Here is a 20,826-nt window from a genome sequence, read left to right on the forward strand (position 1 = left end):
GCACACATCATCACTCTTACCCAACCGGTTTTCCAAAAGCGCGCGAAAATTTCAGTTCATGTCTTAAGTTCACCAGCAAAAGACGTACGGAAACCATGCTCTGTATATGTACCAACATAGTGTATCGTACCGTACACGAGCTTTTACAACGTTCACCGCGTATGCTCACACAGTGTTCGAGTAATAATTACAATCCGACAAATTAAAAAAGTCCCGCATGAATAAATATTTCCCTCCCATCATACAGTGTTCACCAATGGTGCTAAGGGTCCCGGGTTCGACCCCAATACGTATCACATAAACTTTTACACATTATAAGTGTTCTCAGCTTCTAATAAAATGGTTTCCTCCCAAAATAAGTTCTTACGACTAATTTATTAGGAGAATATAAAAATAAAAACAGGCATAATGGTGGGACTCAAATATTTCATTTTTTCCAAATATATATATATATATATATATATTTCTCAATGTAAGTTTCTATTAGTCAAACTCATTTGTATAATATGAGATTCGAACATTATTTTTAACAACGAGTTTGTAAAACAAACGAACAAATTATATATATATATATATATATATATATCAATGTCAATACATTCAATATTATTATTATTAATTTAATCAATGATACGGATTATTAATTTAATCACTACTACGGAAGTAAGTGATACAGAATGACGTATCATCATATCAACAGATTTAATTCAAATCGAACCAATTCAAATTTCCATTATTATTTTAAAAAATGTCCAGTATACAACCTCGAAAAAGAGGACACGACCTTTCCAACAATACAGACATGTCATCACAACTAAAAAAAGAAACATAGGAACTTTCCAAACCACATAACCGACATGTCATCAACCCCTAATGACCTACCAAACCGTCTGACAACACATCCATTAAAGGACCATGTTAGAACATAATTATTACGTAATGTACCGTTAACATTCTTCCTTTCGGGTGTAGAAGTTCGTCAGGAACTACTACTATCGACCCGAACCAAGAAGTGAGCCGAGCCAACAGCTCACTCAACCGACTCGGCTAGAGCCCTCGGCTCAGTTGAGCCGAACCGAGCAAATGGCTCATCCCTACCAAGCCAGCTCGAGCCGGTGGTTCACCCCAAGTGAGCCGGCTCGAGCCATCTTCTCAGTTGAGTCGAGCCGAGCTGAGCTTGTTAAAAAATAGCTCTTGTGGTCTCGCTATCGAGACGAGACGAGATGCGAGCAGTGTCCCTTCTCGTGAGCAACACTAAGAGTATTCCATATTACTGTTTAGCTTACATTTCTCATGGCTTTCGTTTTCCAGTGTAATCAGGCCATGATTTCAAGACGACTTAAAACGAACAAGCCATTTATCAAACTCGACCTGACTCGAAACTCGACGGGAAAAACTGAATCGGCTCGGAACTCGACTCGAGGATATTACCCTTGATTTGACTCGAAACTCGACTTGACTCGACTCGACTTGAAACTGAACTGAAAGAACTCCAATATTATATACCATCAGCAAACTATTTTCTAGTAATAAAGTAGGCCTGCTCATCAGAACACAGTTTATTCATATTAGCCCCTGACTGTAAATCGTTAATTATGGCTCTCTAGTTGTTGATAAATATTTTCCGCCGGGGCACTTCAGACACTTTACTTTTAAATTCTGTCCACCATCATCCTCAGCTCTTTAGAAAAAGTATTCTTTCAAATGTTCGAGCAGTAAAATATTTTCGTTCTCCATCTTTATAAAAACAACACCAATCAAAGTAAAATAGACTACCAGTATCATTGCACTCCTATTTCACTCACTGAATGTATTGATTTGGAGCTGTCAAAATCTACGACAAAATCTTCCAGGTGCTTGCAAGCAGCACACGTGATTTCCGTAAGGCTGTCCTCATCTTCAAAAAACAGCAAGTGGCACTACGAACTTATCTGTTCTCTGTGTGTCTGTGACTGTCGGTCACTGACATAAATAGTTCATGCTCGATTGTTTCATTCTGAGAAATTCACTTACAGGAAAGAAACATTTGTTTCCGAAAAAAATATACATATATTGTAGTTACTCATCCGAAATGTAACGCGGAAAAAGTAACGCAAACTAGGTACGTTACTTAAAAATTTGTAACGCGTTACCGTTACAGTTACTTTGGAAAAGATGTAACGCGTTACTAGGAAACGTTACTTAAAAAGTAACGCGTTACTTGCGTTACTTTACTTCCCAACACTGAATATATATATATATACGTTCCTTGAGGCGCTTGTCGTTGCCAATGTCTATAATCTTTCAGCTCCTTCTCGTCTTCCTTTCCCTTTTCCAAATTTATGCATTCCAAATCAACAACCTAATCAGCTAAGCGACTGGGGAGTGTGCATTTGTGTTTCAATGGTTGCTGAATCGAAGTGTTTAAGGCATATGCCTTCACTGCATCGTGAAGGATATTTTCAAATATTCCTTCGTCTTGCCGGCAAGACCTGAGCTGTTCCGTTACCGATCCTATTAACTTCACAGCGGCATCAATGTCCAAGTGTCTTCTTTGTAGCAGTGCGTTTGTCGGTTTCACAAGGAGGGTGTCCGAAGTGTAAATCTCAGATTTCAAAAATGTTTGTGCAGATCGTTAGGGGGCTCATGGAATAAAGATCAGCACAAGAAATTTTGGCGGAACCCCATATTTGGGGGGCAGAGCCCCATTTGCGATTTTACCCGGGTTCGATTCCCGGCGGGAGCTCATGTGGTTCGGATTCCACGTTAATCAGTAGGTCCACGTCTCATATAGCCTCGCTGCTGAACGGGACGTAAAACTCAAAATCAATCAATCAACCATTTGCGATTTTCGGCTTTCGTAGTAAAAATCGGCCTTTTGATTTGATAATTGACTTATTGTTGTCGACAATCGTTATCATTCGTCTTCATTTGCATAAATATACTTTAATTGTGGGTGAGGGATCCCTATGTATGGGGGGGATCCACCTCACAAGTGTAATACATTTTCCCCCTTCATTTTGACGAGCTGAATTCAAATATGTCATTAAAAGTTCTTTGTGGAGCACATGTGCGACACAGGTCTCTACCTAGTTTCTGGGATGCTGAATCACAAGTTGAAAGAGAACTGAAGGGCTTGAAATAGAAGTTTGGCAGAATCACTGCTTACTGTATGGATTGAAGCCAAAAGATATTTCATGCCTGTACATGACATAGATGATCGGAAATGGGCAATTGAAAAAGCGAAAGAAATTAATCTTGAAAATTTTAAGGGTTCCAAATGTTCCTGCACCCGTTTTAAACGGAAACATAATATTGTGTAGCGAGAAATAACAAAATTCGTGTCGCGAGCAGACGTTGACACTTCACAACAAATAGAAACTTCAGCTTTATCTTTCCAGCTAGGAGTCAGGGATGCGTTACCGGAATTCGATATAGACAATACTTGTAATTCCGATCAAAGTGTTTTTACAATGAAACTGCACTATAATTGTATGTTAGGCATACAAGGTGGGAAAAAAGTAGAAGCTTCTGCACAATCCAAAAATGCCTTATCTCATAGCTATACAATAATACCCCTTATGTCTGCCAGTGGAAAATTAGTTGGGCCATTATAGATTGTATTACCAGAACCGACAGGAAAATTTGGAGCACAGGTCAAGAAAACTTTATTCCAGCCCCCAAATGTTAAGGTTTCTGCATCAAAATGTGGAAAGATGGGTAAGCTGCATTTGGAGGAGTGGATCCGTGCCGTTCTGGTTCTAACATAGGGGACAAAAGTGTCTTGCTCGTAGATTCATGGTCATCTTTTAACGAGAAAAAGACGCAGCAACACATTCCGGACGGAAAAAAACGTTATGTAAACAGATTCCATCATGAACAGCTTGGGCTGTGCAAATCATTGGATATTTGGGGCTTTAGAATATGGAAGGATTTTGTACGGAAAATAATAGATTTCGTAATTTTACACCAAATTGATATACAACTTCACAACATAACAACATTATTAAATTGCAATCGCTAGTTTATGAACAACTATCATCGCCAAGTAACCATGATGTGTTCAAATATAGTTGGTATAAATCCGGATATGTAGATGCAAGACCGCCAGAATATGTTAATTCAGTGAGTTTCTCGTTTTCTTTTTACGACACAATCATATGTGATGAGTGCGAAGATATAACACTCCTGAAATGTAGTTGCTGCTGCAAAAGTCTTTGCGCGGAACACTTTTTCGAGCAGTTTCATTTCTGTAAAACATACAATACATAAAGTAAGCACGAATTCTGCCAAACTTCAGCCCTTCAGTTCTATTTCAAGCCCTTCAGTTCTCTTTCAACTTGTGATTCGGCATCCCAGAAACTAGGTAGAGACCTGTGCCGCACATGTGTTCCTCAAAAAATTTTATTGACATATTTGAATTCACCTCGTCAAAATGAAGGGGGGATATGTATCACACTTGTGAGGAGGACCCCAGTGGCGGATCTAGCCCGGGGCTGGGGGGCAGCTCCCAGTTCTTTTAGTGACAAAAATAATTGAAGAATATTATTTATATATTCTTGAAAGTTTATAATAAACTCATAATATAGTATCATAGCATGGGGTCGGCTTCCCCCAGTTTTTACCTTCTATATCCGCCACTGGGGACCTCCCCACACACACAGGGATCCTCGACCCACAATTGAAGTATATTTACGCAAATGAAGACGAATGATAACGATTGTCGACAACAATAGTCAATTTTCAAATCGAAAGGCCGATTTTTACTACGAAAGCCGAAAGTCGAAAATGGGGCACTGCGGCACCCAAATATGGGGTTCCGCCGAAATTTGTTGTGCCAATCTTTATTCCATGAGCCCCCCTAACAATCTGAACAAACATTTTTGAAATCTGAAATTCACACTTCGGACACCCTCCTTGTCAGACATTCAAGAACCCTGAACATGATCAGGGAAACAGAAAGTCTTAGTGGAGATCTGATGTAGTAAACCGGTAGCTTTAACTTTCATTGAGACGTGTTTTTCACGGGAAGATTGAATTGCCAACAATGCACTTAATATGTGAAACCTGTCGTCATGAATTACAGTCACTGTGTCAAGATGGCCAGTCCAACGTTGTTCCAAAAATCGCTTTAAAGTCCTTCCTGCGTAATCTGCTGCAACGCGTCCTTTTCTGAAAAAGTAATATAGTTGTTGACAAATATCAAAGAATTCTTTCAGTTCAGGAATTGTGTCAATGGCTCTACAAATAACTAAATGTAATTGGTGATTGAAACAGTGAACAAACAAAATGGTCCTCTTCAAATTCTCAGGCAAAAGAGCTTGCAGTCCATTTTTCTGTCCATTCATGACAGGTGCTCCATCGTAGCACTGTGCTATTACCGTGTCGGTTTTGAATTCTACTTCTCTTAAACAATCTAAAATGGCGTTCTTAATGCTGGCAGCGTCTTGTTTGTCCAACTTCAGTATAGCTACGCATCTTTCTTGCACTAAAATTCACAAGGTACCTAACTGCGACAGACAAATCTTCGATTCGTTGCTTGTTTCTGGTTTCATCTGGAAGTAATGAACAAAATATACTTTCGTTTGCTTCATTTACTATTTTCCTCTTAACAGATTCTGCCATGAAATGAATTATCTCATTCTGAATATCCGGACTAGTGTATGTTGCATTGGCAGGGATAGTTTTGACAATTTCTGTTAATGTCAAATCTTTACGAATACTAAATTCAAACAAATTTAAGAAAAAAAAACACTTGATTGTTTTCCGAGTTGCTCACACCCAGAATCTCCCATAAAAACAACTGACTCACAGCCAAGAATTGAATAACTTCCATCACACTTTTTACATAGTACCTATTATTCATAATTACATCACTACACATCTTCTTCACGACCATTTCGCCCGAGTCCTCACGTTACCGTTGCTCGAAGTAGCAAGCCACAGCGTGCCTATGAGTTTCAGAATCGGCGTGACGAGAAAATCCCTTATTTTTCTCGGTTGCATGCTTCCAGTCTCTGAAACCATTCTGCACAAATGAGGGATCACTGTTTTTTTGACGGATATTTCCGGACTGGGAAGCAAAAGGCAGCATCTAACATAACAGAATACTGGAGCCAATCCCACGAGCCAAACCCCTGTCATCGCGTATCGTTAGTAGTATAGGGCAGTGGATTAAAGCGTCAACAACACCAGTTTGTAGTTAAGTGAACATGGCGCAATTTGTGCCTGATAAAGTGTTTTTGCGGGGTGTCCTGCTGCATTACTTTAACATGCAGAAAAGTGCGACTGAAAGTCATCGTATTTTGGTGGAAGTGTATGGTGACCATGCTCTAGCTGAGCGAACGTGTCAGAAGTGGTTTGCACGGTTTAGAAGTGGTGATTTCGGCTTGGCAGACCAAGAGCGAGCTGGACAGCCAAAAAAATTTCAAGATGAAGAATTGACAGCATTGCTCGAGCAGGATTCGTGTCAAACGCAGGAACAACTTGCAGCAGCATTAGGCGTTGATCAAACAACAGTCTCCAAACGCTTGAAAGCCATGGGAATGATTCAAAAGATGTCACATTGGGTTCCACATGAATTGAAAGACAGAGACGTTGAAAGACGAAAAACCATTTGCGAATTGCTGCTTCAACGACAGAGCAGAAAGGGGTTTCTGCATCGAATTATTACGGGTGATGAGAAGTGGATCCATTACGAGAGCCCTAAACGAAAAAAGGCCTGGGTGAAACCAGGTGAACCAGATCCATCACAACCAAAACGAGATATTCACTGTGCAAAGGTTATGCTGTGCATATGGTGGGATATGAAAGGTGTGGTGTACTATGAGCTGCTGCAACCGGGTGAAACTATGAATGGAGAACGTTATCGACGACAAATAATGCGTTTGAAGCAAGCTCTGGCCAGAACACGACCAGAATGGGAGAACAGACATGATAAACTTATTGTTCAACATGATAACGCTCGCCTACATGTCGCAAAACCGGTCAAAACCTATTTAGAAAATGTCGGATGGGAAGTTTTACCCCACCCGCCGTATTCACCAGACGTTGCTCCTTCGGACTACTACTTGTTCGATTGCATGAACAACGATTTGATTGGACAGCGGTTTACTTCTTCAGAATATATCGAAACATGGGTCTCTGACTGGATCGCTTCCAAGGATGAGGACTTCTTTCGCCACGGAATCCGTACATTGCCTGACAGATGGGCGAAAGTGGTGGCTAGCGATGGACAATATTTTTCTTAAGGTATTTATGTATTTTGTGTTTGTACTACAGCTTCAATGTGTGCGTACCAACCGCACGAATTAATTCCTAGACCAAATAGTTTCATTTTCGATAACTTTTGCACCAAAAATGACTTGATGGATGTCTGCTTCACATTTATGGCGTTATAATAGTCAATAGTGTAATTGAAAACGTCTGGCGAGGTACATTTGCCTGTAGTTCATTTTCTACTGTTTTTGTTTCGTTCCGGAAATTCGCTAAGCACTCTGCTACTTAATACTGCGCGCAATTATAATGGTGTGTGACAAAATCTTATTAAAATAATAGGTTCGGTGTTCTGCTACCGTCTTGATTTTTTTCTCTGAGTGCATATAAGGAATTAACGTTCTCTTCATTCCGTATACAGTGGAACCTGGAAAATTCGAACTTCTGTAATTCGAAAACTTCAATATTTCGAATTTTTCTCTTGGTCCCTAGAATTTTATATACAAACAATGCTAAAATATCATGGTCAATTCGAATTATAATCTGGATAATTCGAAGTTTTTGCCGTGTAAATCTAAAATGAGGTGAAGTCATTGGGTCAGATTTTCCAAGAAACGGATGAAGATACGTACTGTAGCAGGCTTTCCGCCTCGCCCCAGACTACTCAGCTTGAAGGTCATCGCACCCACCCCGGCCGAGGCAGCAAAGCACATCACGCAACTCGGACGGTTTTTGGATAGCAAAACTAAGGTAAGTGATGAACTATTCCGTTCCTTGAATTTGTTAGATTCGTTTGTAATGACCGAGAAACTAAATTCTAGGAAACAAGCAAAGATCTCAGCATTTTTTGAAAAATGTTGATTTTTTTGAGTTTCATGACAGTTATTTGTCTATTAATACAGTAATATTCTTTTCTGTTTTTATGATTTTTTCAATGTTCATGCATAATACAGTGCTAGTGTGTGTACGTACGTATTACAGTACAGTATTTTACTTCATATTGTATTAACCTATGTTTTTTTCTAGTTTTACTATGAGTGTATGCTACTTAAAACACTTATTATTAGCTCCAATAATGGTCTCTATGTTAAAACCTGAAGTTTGATTGTTTATTTCAACCATTTACAAAAACGTTTCTAATTCGAATTTTTATATAATTCGATTTTTTCTACTAATCCCTTGAGGTCCGAATTATCCAGGTCCCACTGTATTTGTAAACAAATCGTGAAGCAAATGGTTCGGGGCCACTCAGAAAACACAAAGTGAGCCGATGCAAACTGCTGTTTAGAAACATTTTACAATCATTGATTTATTTTCGTGGGTGCTTCCCGCAAAGACTCAAATCACGTGAAAAACAGCATTGTTGCCGCTTTTACAATAAACAAAACTTCCGAATTCCCCACTCATTTTTTTCGTATCTGACTATTCTAGAGGCGCATGTACGTTTTCTCCAGACACCACAGTTTCGGTACCAGTTTTATATATGAGACATGCGTTTTCCTTCCACTGTAAGGAACGTGGACATGTTGCATGTTTTACATGTTAATTACAGGCACACGTGGGACATGTACTGTCAAATCGCCAAAACAAATGTTTATTACCTGCAATATTACACATGCACAATCCAGGCACTCACATTCATGTAACATAGCCTGTTTTCGGGTCAATTTTCATATGGGTATTCTTTGGAAGGGCATCTTCTCCAACGCCTTGAATGCTTGTCGTGGTTGTGATTCTTCAAACTCTTGGAATGAGGAAAAGTAAAACATGGGAGATTATTGAGTATATCTAGCAATAAGAATAACTGTTGTTTTTCGTAGAAATATACGCCACATTCAATTTCATTTGTTAGTAGTAGTAAATGCGCGCTAAGTTCAATTTCATTTAGTAAATAAAATCACAAGATTTTCCTATTTGGGATTTGCTGAAACAATTTAAAACTTCTCGACAACGTCCGTTTTAGAGTGGAAAAAAATATTTTAGAGCGGGCACTGCCCGCTATAACCCCTCCCTGGCTACGGGCCTGACAAGATTGTATATGTAATCAAAATATATCGCAATTTTACATTTCATATGCGTAATAAGGTAGAAATACGAAATGCAAAGAGTGCTCTTTACCACATAGTACTCCACAAGAAGACATAATGAAAAAAGTGTTATATGAAGGCGATGTACGTAGTAATCATAGAGGAGCTGTAAAGCTGTGTGCCATGTGTATGGTATATCTTTATGCTATATGAAGGTTTTTTTTTAATCACTATCCACGTTAATGTGTATACGCAACGTTGCTGAGTCGCCTGCTCCCTACGGATGCATCTCGCTCTTTCACGCGGGCCACCCTGTTGCGTTTCTACCCTGCTTCGGTTAGATAGTAATTCGTGCTGTTAGTGGCTACCTAACATAAGTTGGCTTGTGTTTTTAAGTTGGTTCGTGTTCTATGCACTGAAGTTTAAGTCTCATACGACTAGTGATGAGCAAATGAAACACCAGGACCAAGACCCTGGATAAATTTTACTCTGGATAAATTCTACATTACGCCAATAGTAACGGAAATACATGTTTCTAAATGTAATTGTCCTTATGCAGAGCCGTTCTGACGCGTGATTAGAGCCATACCAAAGCGTTCAACTGACATATGTTTCCTGCAATAGTCAGGCCTTTAGTATGACGCTAATCATACGTCAAAACGACTCTGCATAAGGCGGAATATATTTTACCTTCGTGTAAGTATGATGATAGTGTACAACATAGGGAGTAACCTTTATTTTTTTTTCAATGGGTCCCTACGCTTCACTACTTATAAGATAAATTACAACGTTTCGTAATCTTTTTATATATTTTTAACAGATTCAATACTCCACTGGTTCTCAAAAATTGGGTAGGCTACCCCTGAGACGCATAAAAGAAAATCAAGACGGCACAGATTACTGAAATAGCATGAATTGCTAAATTGTTTTTACACTCTAAACGCGTCAGATATATATATATATATATATATATATATATATATATATATATATATATATATATATATATATATATATATATATATATATATATATATATATATATATATATATATATATATAATTTTCAACAAAGATTAGCTAATCTTTGTATTGAACAAACTTCCAATTAAATATTGAGATTCTGTTTTACTGATTTCAATATGTACTCTATGGAACAGAAAGCGATGAAAAATATATTGGAGGTTTTCGAAAATAGGAGAGAATTAGCTGGGTTGAACGGAAAACGAATGAGGAGATGTTACAAATAGTAGCAGTAGGGAGAAAAGAAGAATCTTAGATGTAAGTAAGAGGAGGAAAAGGAACTGGTTGGGACATTGGCTGAAGAGGAACTTTATTATGAGGGTCATCCTAGAGGATATGGTGGAAGAAAAGAGAGAAAGGGGCAAAGATGACTGTGCTTGAAGGAAAGTATTAAAACCGAAAATTGCTACGTCAAGACGAAGAGACTAGCTGAGAACCACCGTACATCAAAGCTTCAGTTGCAACAAGTGGCCTGCCAATAATGACAGAATAGCTATGATGATGATGATGATGATATGTTAGCAATATTGACCAAAAAAGAGAGAGAAAAATTAAAATAATAACGATTATAATCAAACCTCTTAATTATTTAGAATAATTTGAATGAAAATTGAAAACGACTCAACTGTCCATGTCTTTTGTGTAAACTCAATTTATACAAATACTTTTGACCTATATTAGAAATACAAAAACACAGCATCAAACTCCAAGTTATTTGAAATAAAGGTACAAAATCACTCTCACTTGTGAATATGGATTATTTATTGTTATATAATGTTATATCGCTCAATCCTCGTGTACTATATACTTGAGGAGACTAAAAGCATGGGCGGAGTTATGGGGGACATGGAGGGCATTTCCTCCAACTTTTTGACAAATAATGATAGTTAGTAGAGCAGTAGTTAGAATTGTATTAATTGCCTATTTTATTAAGATGATCATTTTGATTGGAAGTCAAATATACTTTATATATTAAATAGGCTATCCTCCTCATCAATAAATAGAAATATAAAGGAATAATCATACTACATTCACAAAGTGTCAATATCAGGCAGCGGCCTCAAATCCAAAGTGGTGAGTAGGAGAAAAGTGTGATAGAAGATGACGTAATAGGCAGGTGGCTAGAAATGTAGAGCCAATAATAACATGCAGACCGTGAAAGCCTGTTGCTATGAAGAATGTTGATCCATAGACAGCATCTGCGATGGTAAATGGAACTTCATAATATGCATATGCTTGTAAGGCAGTGAAGTATAGGCCTAAAAGGATTGTGAGTAGTAGACTTGTGTGGCTTGAGTGTGGTTGGCTTCTATTAGTCTACGATGAGCTCATGTTACAGTGACTCCTGAGGCTAGTAGAATTGCGGTATTGAGTAAAGGAATGTGTATTGGATTAAATGGTACGATTCGGTTCGGAGGTCAGAATGATCCAATTTCTACGGTTGGGGCTAGTCTACTATGGGAAAAGCCCAAAAGAATGAAACAAAGAAGAATACCTCGGAAATAATAAATACAATTATACCCCATCGAAGGCCTAATGTAACTTGTATAGTGTGTAATCCTTGATATGTTCCTTCTCGGGTTACGTCTCGTCATCATTGAATTATGGTTAGCAATGTGATTAGTATGCCGAGGAAGGACAAGGAGGGCTCGTATTGATGAAATCATTTAGTAAGGCCTGTAGTTGTAATTAGGGCTCCTAGACCTCCAGTAAGTGACCAAGGGCTCTGATCAACAAGGTGATAGGGGTGATTTTGTGGCGCTGACATAAGTAACTTCTCTTGAGTATAGTGTAACTAGGACTGCAATACATAGGATTGAACTACAGCAACGGCAGATTCTAGTATTAATAACGTAATTTGCCTAATTATTAATAATGAAAGCATGGAGAGGGATAAGAAGGTCCCGTATTACCTAGTAGTGTTAGTAGAAGATGGCCTGCAATTATATTTGCTATCAGTCGTACAGCCAAGGTTCCTGGTCGGATGATGTTACTGATTATTTCAATACATACTATGAATGGTATAAGAGGGGCTGGAGTTCCAGAAGGAACGAGGTGAGCAAATATATGTTGGGTGTGATTAACTCAGCCGTAAATCATAAAACTTATTCATAGAGGAAGAGCTAAGGTTAGTGTAAAGGATAAATGACTAGAGCTGGTAAAAACATAGGGAAATAGGCCTATGAAGTTGTTAAATAAGATGAAGGAGAATAAGGAAATAAAGAGGAAAGTTCTTCCTTGATGGCTGGTAGGACCGAGAATGGTCTTGAATTCCTTGTGAAGGGTTAAGGTGATTTTATTTCATAGAATGCTTGATCATCCAGGTAGAAATCAGAATGGAATTGGAATAATTAGAAGTCCGATTACTGTTCTAAGTCAATTGAATGATATATTTATAATTGAGGTAGATGGGGTGAAAGGTTGAAAAAAGGTTTGTTATCATTTTCAGATGATAGTTGTTGTTTTGATGTTAGTACTGTCTAAGGTAGGACAGGGTGTGTCTGAATTAAAGTATATAATGGATGCAAATAGAAGGTAACATAAAGAGAATATAATAAATAATATGAGCCATTTTAAGGGGGATATTTGAGGAATAGAAAAATACTATTAATAGTAATTTAAGCTTGACATGCTTATGTTATTTTTTAACTAATTTTTCCCATTGGAAGTAATTGTTATTTTACTATCTTTTGGTTTAAGAGACTAATACTGGTCAACTAAACTTTAATTTAAAATTCAGCCGCTAGATGTCACTGGTAGTACTATTAAAATAATATTAAATTACTATTGTCAGTGTTAATGGAACTGATAATTTGTTAGGAAACAACTGTTTTTCTGTATCTTGAGTATCTATTGAAATAGTTACTTGAAACAATCTTATTTTTTGTTGTTTACCAAGGAGACTATATTTATTATTTAATAAATAAAATGAAATACAGGGTGAGTCAAAAGTCATTGGACACCTGCATAAGTTTGAAAATTGACGGGAAAAGTAAAAAGTATTGATGGGAACGGAGGTTTCATGAGGGGCCGCAACTTTTCGAGTGTATGTCATTCATGGCCGCCATCTTGAAATCCGCCATTTTGGACTCAAGTAAATTTTTCAAATGGGAAGGGGGTGTATGACACATCAAATAATACTAGCTTGAGCTCAGGAATTTAGTGGTGTAATTTGTTTTTTCTATCTTGTACAGTTTAAAAGTTATTAATGTTCAAACGTGGGAAATTACCTTGATACTGAATGCTACAACACATGTTGTACGTGTTGTCCATCCCGTGCAATGCATAACTGTAGTCACCGCAACCACTCTGACTGCACACGGAGGAGAATGTCTCCTGAAATTTGGTCACAGGCTTGTTGGATGCGTTCCTCCAGGTGTCTCAAATCACGGATTGTCTCAGCATACACTATCTGCTTAAGATGTCCCCATAGATAAAAATCAAGGGGCGTTAAGTCAGGGGATCTGGGCGGCCACTCCACGGGATCACGGCGACCAATCCACTTCCCTGGCAGTTGTTCATCGAACCATTCACGGACACAAAATCCATAGTGTGGAGGGGCTTCATCGTGCTGAAAATAAGATGGGAAAATGCCGTCAGCGTTCGATGTGACAGAAAACACAAGGTCCTGCAGCAGCATTAGATACTGTGGTCAGTTAAGGTGTTGTGAATGAAAAATGGTCCAATGATTCTGGTGTCCCATAAGCTATACCACACCATCACCTTCGCTGGAATATGTTCTCGACTCGGGTCAACCCAGTTCGGATTTGCGTCACACCAATATCGACAATTATGTCGATTAACCTCCCTGTTCAAAGTGAAATACGCCTCGTCGCTGAACAGTATGCCCTTGGCAAACGCAGGATCCAGTTCGTGTTGTTCAGTAGCCCACATGCAGAACTCCAACCGGCGATCAGGTTCATCCTCGTTCAGTTTATGTTGCATGTGCAACTTGTAAGGATACCACTGATTGGCGTGCAATAACCGGACAACAGAGGATTGGCTTATTGCACATGCTAGGGACACACGACGGGTACTTGGTTTAGGACTTTTTACAAACGGCGCAACAACCGCCGTTGCAGTTTCCTCATTGCTGGTAGGTTTTAGTCGCCTACTACGTGCCCTATCTTGAACAGAGCCCGTCTCCCGGAATTTGGTGATCACGTGAGCCACCGTGCTGTGCGATACCGGTTCTCTGTCTGGGTGCCGTCCGTTGCAGTCAGCTGCTATTGTTCGGTAGCTGCGTTCCCCTGATATAAGGATGATTTCGAACTTCTGTTCACGTGTCAGACCCATTTTAGATCACCTGGAACAAGGAGAAAACTGGGTCAGTATCAAGGTAATTTCCCACCTTTGAACACTAATAACTTCTCAACTGTACAAGATAGAAAAAAAATTACACCACTAAATTTTTGAGCTCAAGCTAGTGTTATTTGATGTGTCATACACCCCATACACCCATTCCCATTTAAAAAAATGACTTGAATCCAAAATGGCGGATTTCAAGATGGCGGCCATGGATGACATACACTCGAAAAGTTGCGGCCCCTCATGAAACCTCTGTTCCCATCATCACTTTTTACTTTTCCCGTCAATTTTCAAACTTATGCAGGTGTCTAAGGACTTTTGACTCACCCTGTATTTAGTATAACATCCCACACTTATGATGGTTACATTAAAGTTGACAATGTTGGTTTTGTGTACCTTCGCTTTATAAAGCTCTTGAAAAAGTATATAAAGAAAGTGGAAGGGAACCAGGTATATGGTGTTCGTCCAGTTGGCATGATCCGGGATCGAACTACAGACCCCCAGACATATGAAGTGAATGTATTACCACTTTTTTAATAAATAATTTTGTATGAACTTTGTTTTATAGGAAAAAAAACTTTGTTGTTGGGGAAGAATTCCAATCATATGAGTTTTCACTAAGATTGAAATATAGGACTTTTCACAACTTCGATACTTTATGTGACCGTTTTTCTTGGGATTCAAATTTAACTTTTATACACCGATGAAAGTTTTAGCTAAAATTGATTTTAACGTTGTGTTTAACAGCGGTATTTCTTGTAGATTCTCATAAAAATATTCTTCGTAACGGACAAATCGAATTATATGAACAATTTATTTGGAATTAGGCATGGGTCTCACACAACAGGCTTACTTTGCTCGTGCGGATTTATTGAGAATACGAACCACAAAAATTCCCACCGAGAGTCAAACTTATATTCCGTACACTAACGAAACTTTCTTGTGAACTCTCATCGAGAATCAAACCTAGATCTCACACAGTAGGGATAGTTTTTGTGCGGATTTATCGAGAATCCGAAAATGTATGAAGCCCCGTCCAGAATCCTACATAGGTCTCGGAAACTAAAGATATTACATAGGTTTTTACGCTAAAGAAACTGATATTTTAATCTCGAGCGTAACTAGAATAACAGAAGTTTGTGACAGATCTTTCTTACGAAGTATTGTCGCTATTAACTATATACTGCGTATATTAAAACCAATAATTATAATTTGTACTATTTTGGTGAAAATATTTTGTACTAATAACACTTTTATTTCTTTATTTACTGAAAATGGAACTGGCAGGAAGAATGCAATATAAATTTGAAAAAGTCGTTGTAAATGGTGGGATGAGAATGCGGGAGGAGTTAAGCTATAATTGCGTATGTAAATGTGGGGATTAAAAGATTTATACCCTTTTATATAATTTAAAGGCTGAAGGCCAAAAGAATTAATGTAAATAAAAGTAAATATTGGTAGAGCAAAGGATTAAATAGCATATGAAGTATGCAAAATGCACAATTTTGAATAGATTGTGTAATTTAAGCAGAGACTTTAGATGTTAGGGCCCTTGGTGGTTTTAATGCAGAACCTGAGCGGAAAATATTTACAACACAAACCTTATTACGTTATACGAATTTATGGAGCCACTTTGATTATAATTTACGGCCTGTAAAGAAACATGATATAGTAAATATTTTGCACATACTTTTTGCTGTCCTAAGGGTGTAGATAAAGGAGACTTTTTTAAAGTTTTAGCTGTTAATTTTTTAATGGGGATTATGTATTTAATAAGAAACTGTACACTAACGCTCACACACTCAAAAAAATATTTTTAAAATTTTGACTTATTACGTAACTTTGGTACCAGGCCTTTTGAAATTGTTGAAATTGTTATACTTGAGTTTAATGTCCGTGATTACGCGTAATTTTGCATGTTGAAGGGTTTTCTCTTTAGTGGCGTGTCTCCGGTGTTGTCCTCGCTTCCTCCACCACTTTCGATTTGGAGATATGCCTTGAACCAAGCAGCATCCCGTAGAAATCTCAGGAAATTGTTGGTGTTCTCCTTTTCCTTGGTTTTTCTACTGGATTGTGAGTCATAGGCGTTCACCATCAGACTCGTCCTTTCTTGTTTGTGAGACGGGAAACATTAGGGGCCTGTTGCTAATAGCCTGGGCCTTGTTATTGCTTCACGACGACGCCTTTTAGCGCAGAGTTTGTGTAAACACTTGTTTTATAGGCTACATGGAGAATGTCTCACACAACAAAACAAAATTAATTTGCCAATCACGAGGCAATATGAATATTTATATTGTAATATCCCATGTGAAGTTGTTTATAAACAAATCCACGCATCAAGTGTTTATAAACACCACCACGTGATTCATCAAGAGGAACTTCCACCAGGGGGACCTGCAATCACCTGCAGACGACATTTAGCCCCTCCCATGGAGCAGAAGACGAAATCGAAGCAGAAGCGCCACCGCCACCCAAGGGACGCTATAAATTGGACAGAAGAATCCAGATCAGTACCAGTTCTCTGGTGACCCTCCTCTAGTCTGCTACGGGACTCTTGGAGTAACCTAACCCCAGGCCTCTAGTCTGCTACGGGACTACGCCTATCCTATCTCCTGGCTTAGCCTGCTACGGGGCTCTGTCTGGGAATCCCAACCTCAGCCGCTTAGCCTGTTACGGGGCTCTGTTGGCAACTTAACCTGCCTCTGCTTGCTACGGAGCATTGGTTCCTTAACTCCACTCCTCTTAGCCACGACCTAACCAACTAACCACGAGTCTTCGAATCTTCTTGTTATAACAACCTGCAGTTTTTTGGTTAGTTAGAAGACTCGCTGCAAACCTGTTCACTTTTAAATGCCGGGGTGCCGAAGCGTGAAGGAGGGTTGCACTCGCGGTTAATTTACCTGTGTGACTTCAGTTTGACCAAATTTTACATTTTCGCGGAGTTTCTTTTAAATAATGTTTTACACGATTTAAATATTCAGAAAGCGATATGCTTACCTTATAAAGAAAACAACCAGCTTTTTGGTGATATGTATTATGTTATACTAATCACAGGTTTCATACTTTAAATCGTTAAACAAACAAAATATTATGTTACTTTTTACTTCCTTACTCACTTCAATGTCAACTTCCATCCCCTGCTTCCTCCTGGCGGCAAAATAGCAAAGTCATCACCTGTATGACTGAGAGAGGTTGGGGTAGTAAACATTGGAGCTTTTGAATGTTTTTTGACATTTGAACCCTATAAATGATCAATCTACATATAGAACATTAACAACATATAAAAACAAACTAGTATGTAGCCTCTCTAGAACTATCATACTCTGTAAACGTTTGTAAGATTACAGATTACCTTTCAAGATGCCCCTTTCTCTTCCTCAGGTTAGCGTTTGCAACAGCAAAAAATATGGTACGTTGTTTGTATACATGTAACTTAACAGTACCGTAACCACTTACAAAATATGTATTAATATAAGCCTTTATTGGATTTACTCATTTATGTAAACGAAATTATACCTAAATATATAAATTGAACATTAATTAGAAAGCTTTTACAAATTAATATAAAGAATTATAAGTGAAGCTACGTCATATATTAGAAGGAGGTGACATTTTTAGTGTAAAGAGCCAAGTTTCGTCGGGTGTTCTTGTTGATTAGAGTTTGAATTTTAGATGCTCGCTTGGCCAGCCGGGGTATTCGTTAGGTTAAGCCACGCTATCCATATTGAGGTTGCTAAAAGTAGGAGTTGCTAGCAGAATTTACGCTTTATTTTATTTTGGAAATTGTATATACATGTGATGTTTTCGTGAACTTGGAAAACAATACTTTGTACCGATTCTCTGTCTTATCGACCCACTGTGTTTTACCCACATATTAGGGACTAATATCGAAACCATATCTCTTTTTTATACTGCTAACTTTTATTCAATATTATTTTTTTTAAATGAAGATGGTAACAGTAGCTACACTCAAGCTGCTAAAAGCTTGAATTTTTGCTGGAACAAAGGTTGAGCTTCGAAGTTTTTTCACTGTTTCCTCGTTTATACGATCCTTTAAGTTTTTAAGTATGTTTCTTTCATGAGCTCCCATTTAAGAATATATTTTAATTTTACTTTTTATGTACAACATAATGAAAATATACTAATATTAATTCGATGTCACACATAAAAAGGATACAAAACACTAAATATATCTATGTACAACACTTAACCTTATACGTGTAACTTTACTATAATCCTTTATATGACCCACGATTAAGTAAAATGAAATCTAATTAATGAAAAGATTAAATATAAAAATTAAGCAAAAATTAAATATGCAAAACACAAAATTTATAAATTATTGTGTGCCTATTACAACATTCCCCTCCTAAGGAAATGCAACCGTTAATTACTTAATCGTTGCATTTTTTCTGGAAGTGACACACTTAAATAATTATATGAAAGTACAAAAACTCATACACTACAAAATTGCCCTGTTAAACACACGAATAAGCAATAAAATAAAACAAAACACAAAACTAAGGATATATTTACATTTCTCTGTTCACGCTCATTTTTCTTTTCCTTTTGTGAGGTGTTGTCTTGAGCTAGGAACTGTTTTTTTTGCAGTTTATTCAATGCATTTTTTTATTTGAGCAGCTGCGCAAGTGGGAACAGAATTTTAGAATATCGAGTACTGAATATTTGATAAAACTGGCTGTATCCTATAAAACTACACAGTTTTCGCTTTTTGCTTGGTCTTTTGAACTGCATCACCTTTTTAAATTTTTCAGGCGACTTCTCTATGCCCTCAGACGAGAGTTTATATCCTAATATTGTAATTTTACGTTGTGCGAATTGACATTTCTTTAGACGTAGTGTGAGACCTCCTGTTTGTAATTTTCCTAGTACAATATATAGGTGGCGCAAATGTTCTTGGAAGGAAAACGAAGCTAAAGTTATATTATCAACATGATGGCGACAAAAGTTTTTACATTCGTCCCCTAGAATGCTATTTATTGCACGCACACATGAAACTAAGCTCTGCTTTGTTCCGAAAGGTAGCTTTACAAATATGTAAGTTATTCCTTCGTGAAGGAAACCAAGGTATTTTGACTGTTTGTGCACTAACACTTGTACAAAAGAGTCTACCGCGTTTATACTTGAGAACCAACGCCTTTTACAAAGATTCTGAAGTGTACTGAGAGCAGGGATGGGCTGGTCAAATTGACTGCGTGTAATATTTTTAAGTTTTTTGGCGTCGATATACACGCGCAGAGTACCATTCTTTTTGGGTACGACGACGAGCGGACTTAGATAAAAAGTGGGATACTTCTTAATAATTTCCCACGCTACCCATCGATTGATGGTGTTTGTGACCTCCGTTTGATGCCTTAGAGGATACGGGTACATTCGCGCCTTTAGGGGCTTGTTGTCTGTAACCTTGATGGAGTGCACATAATTCTTAATACATCCGGGCTTTTGATTGAATATGGCTCGATGTTTGTAGAGCACGTCGTACAGTTGTTGTTTTTCATTCCCACTCAAATCAGTATACTTTTCGACATGTTCTCGTATCTCAGCTGGTGTAGCCTGGGTTTGAACGATCACCCATTTCTGTGGCGAGTATACGACATTTGACAGTTTAGTTGCGGTTGGGAACTTCCCGTCATCCAACCGGCTGCGCAGAGTAGCCAACTCCCTTTGGTGGCATTCTTTTGCATTTTTAATGCGAACTGAACGGCAGTATGCGGTCCCTTACTTGACACGCCCATACTACTAACTGTGGAATTATAACGATCAACCACATTTTTTTATATTCCAGGATATTTTTTAATAATTAATTTATTCTCTTCAATCTCAATGTTGCGAAAAGAAACCTTAATATGATGGGGTTGATTCAACAACAGTATGTTCTTATCATAGTTTAGGATTGCCCTACTTTTTACAAAAAAAAAACTGTGAACCCAAAATGAGCTCACGGTTCAACCCTTTTACTGTAATTGCCGAGGTGTAAAAATCCTTTCCTTGAATCTCCAATTCCAGAAGCACCTGTTCAATTATTGAGGCCACAGAGCGCTCAAACGCGGAACTAACTCTAATGTTGGTAGACTTTATAAACGCAAGGTGGAGGGTCACGCTTTCTAATATTTTTCCATAGCTGGAGCGAGAGCGCACTCATGTTTGCTTCGCTATTTAGTAGCACAAGTGTTTTTTCCAAATAACGCGACTTCTACTTCCTGTAAAACAACAATGTTGTTTGTAGGAAGTTTTTCTACCGAGGAGTCCAATA

The sequence above is a fragment of the Thermobia domestica genome, chromosome 6 (genome assembly GCF_964235325.1).
Source record: "Thermobia domestica chromosome 6, izTheDome1.hap1.1, whole genome shotgun sequence".
NCBI lineage: Eukaryota > Metazoa > Arthropoda > Insecta > Zygentoma > Lepismatidae > Thermobia > Thermobia domestica.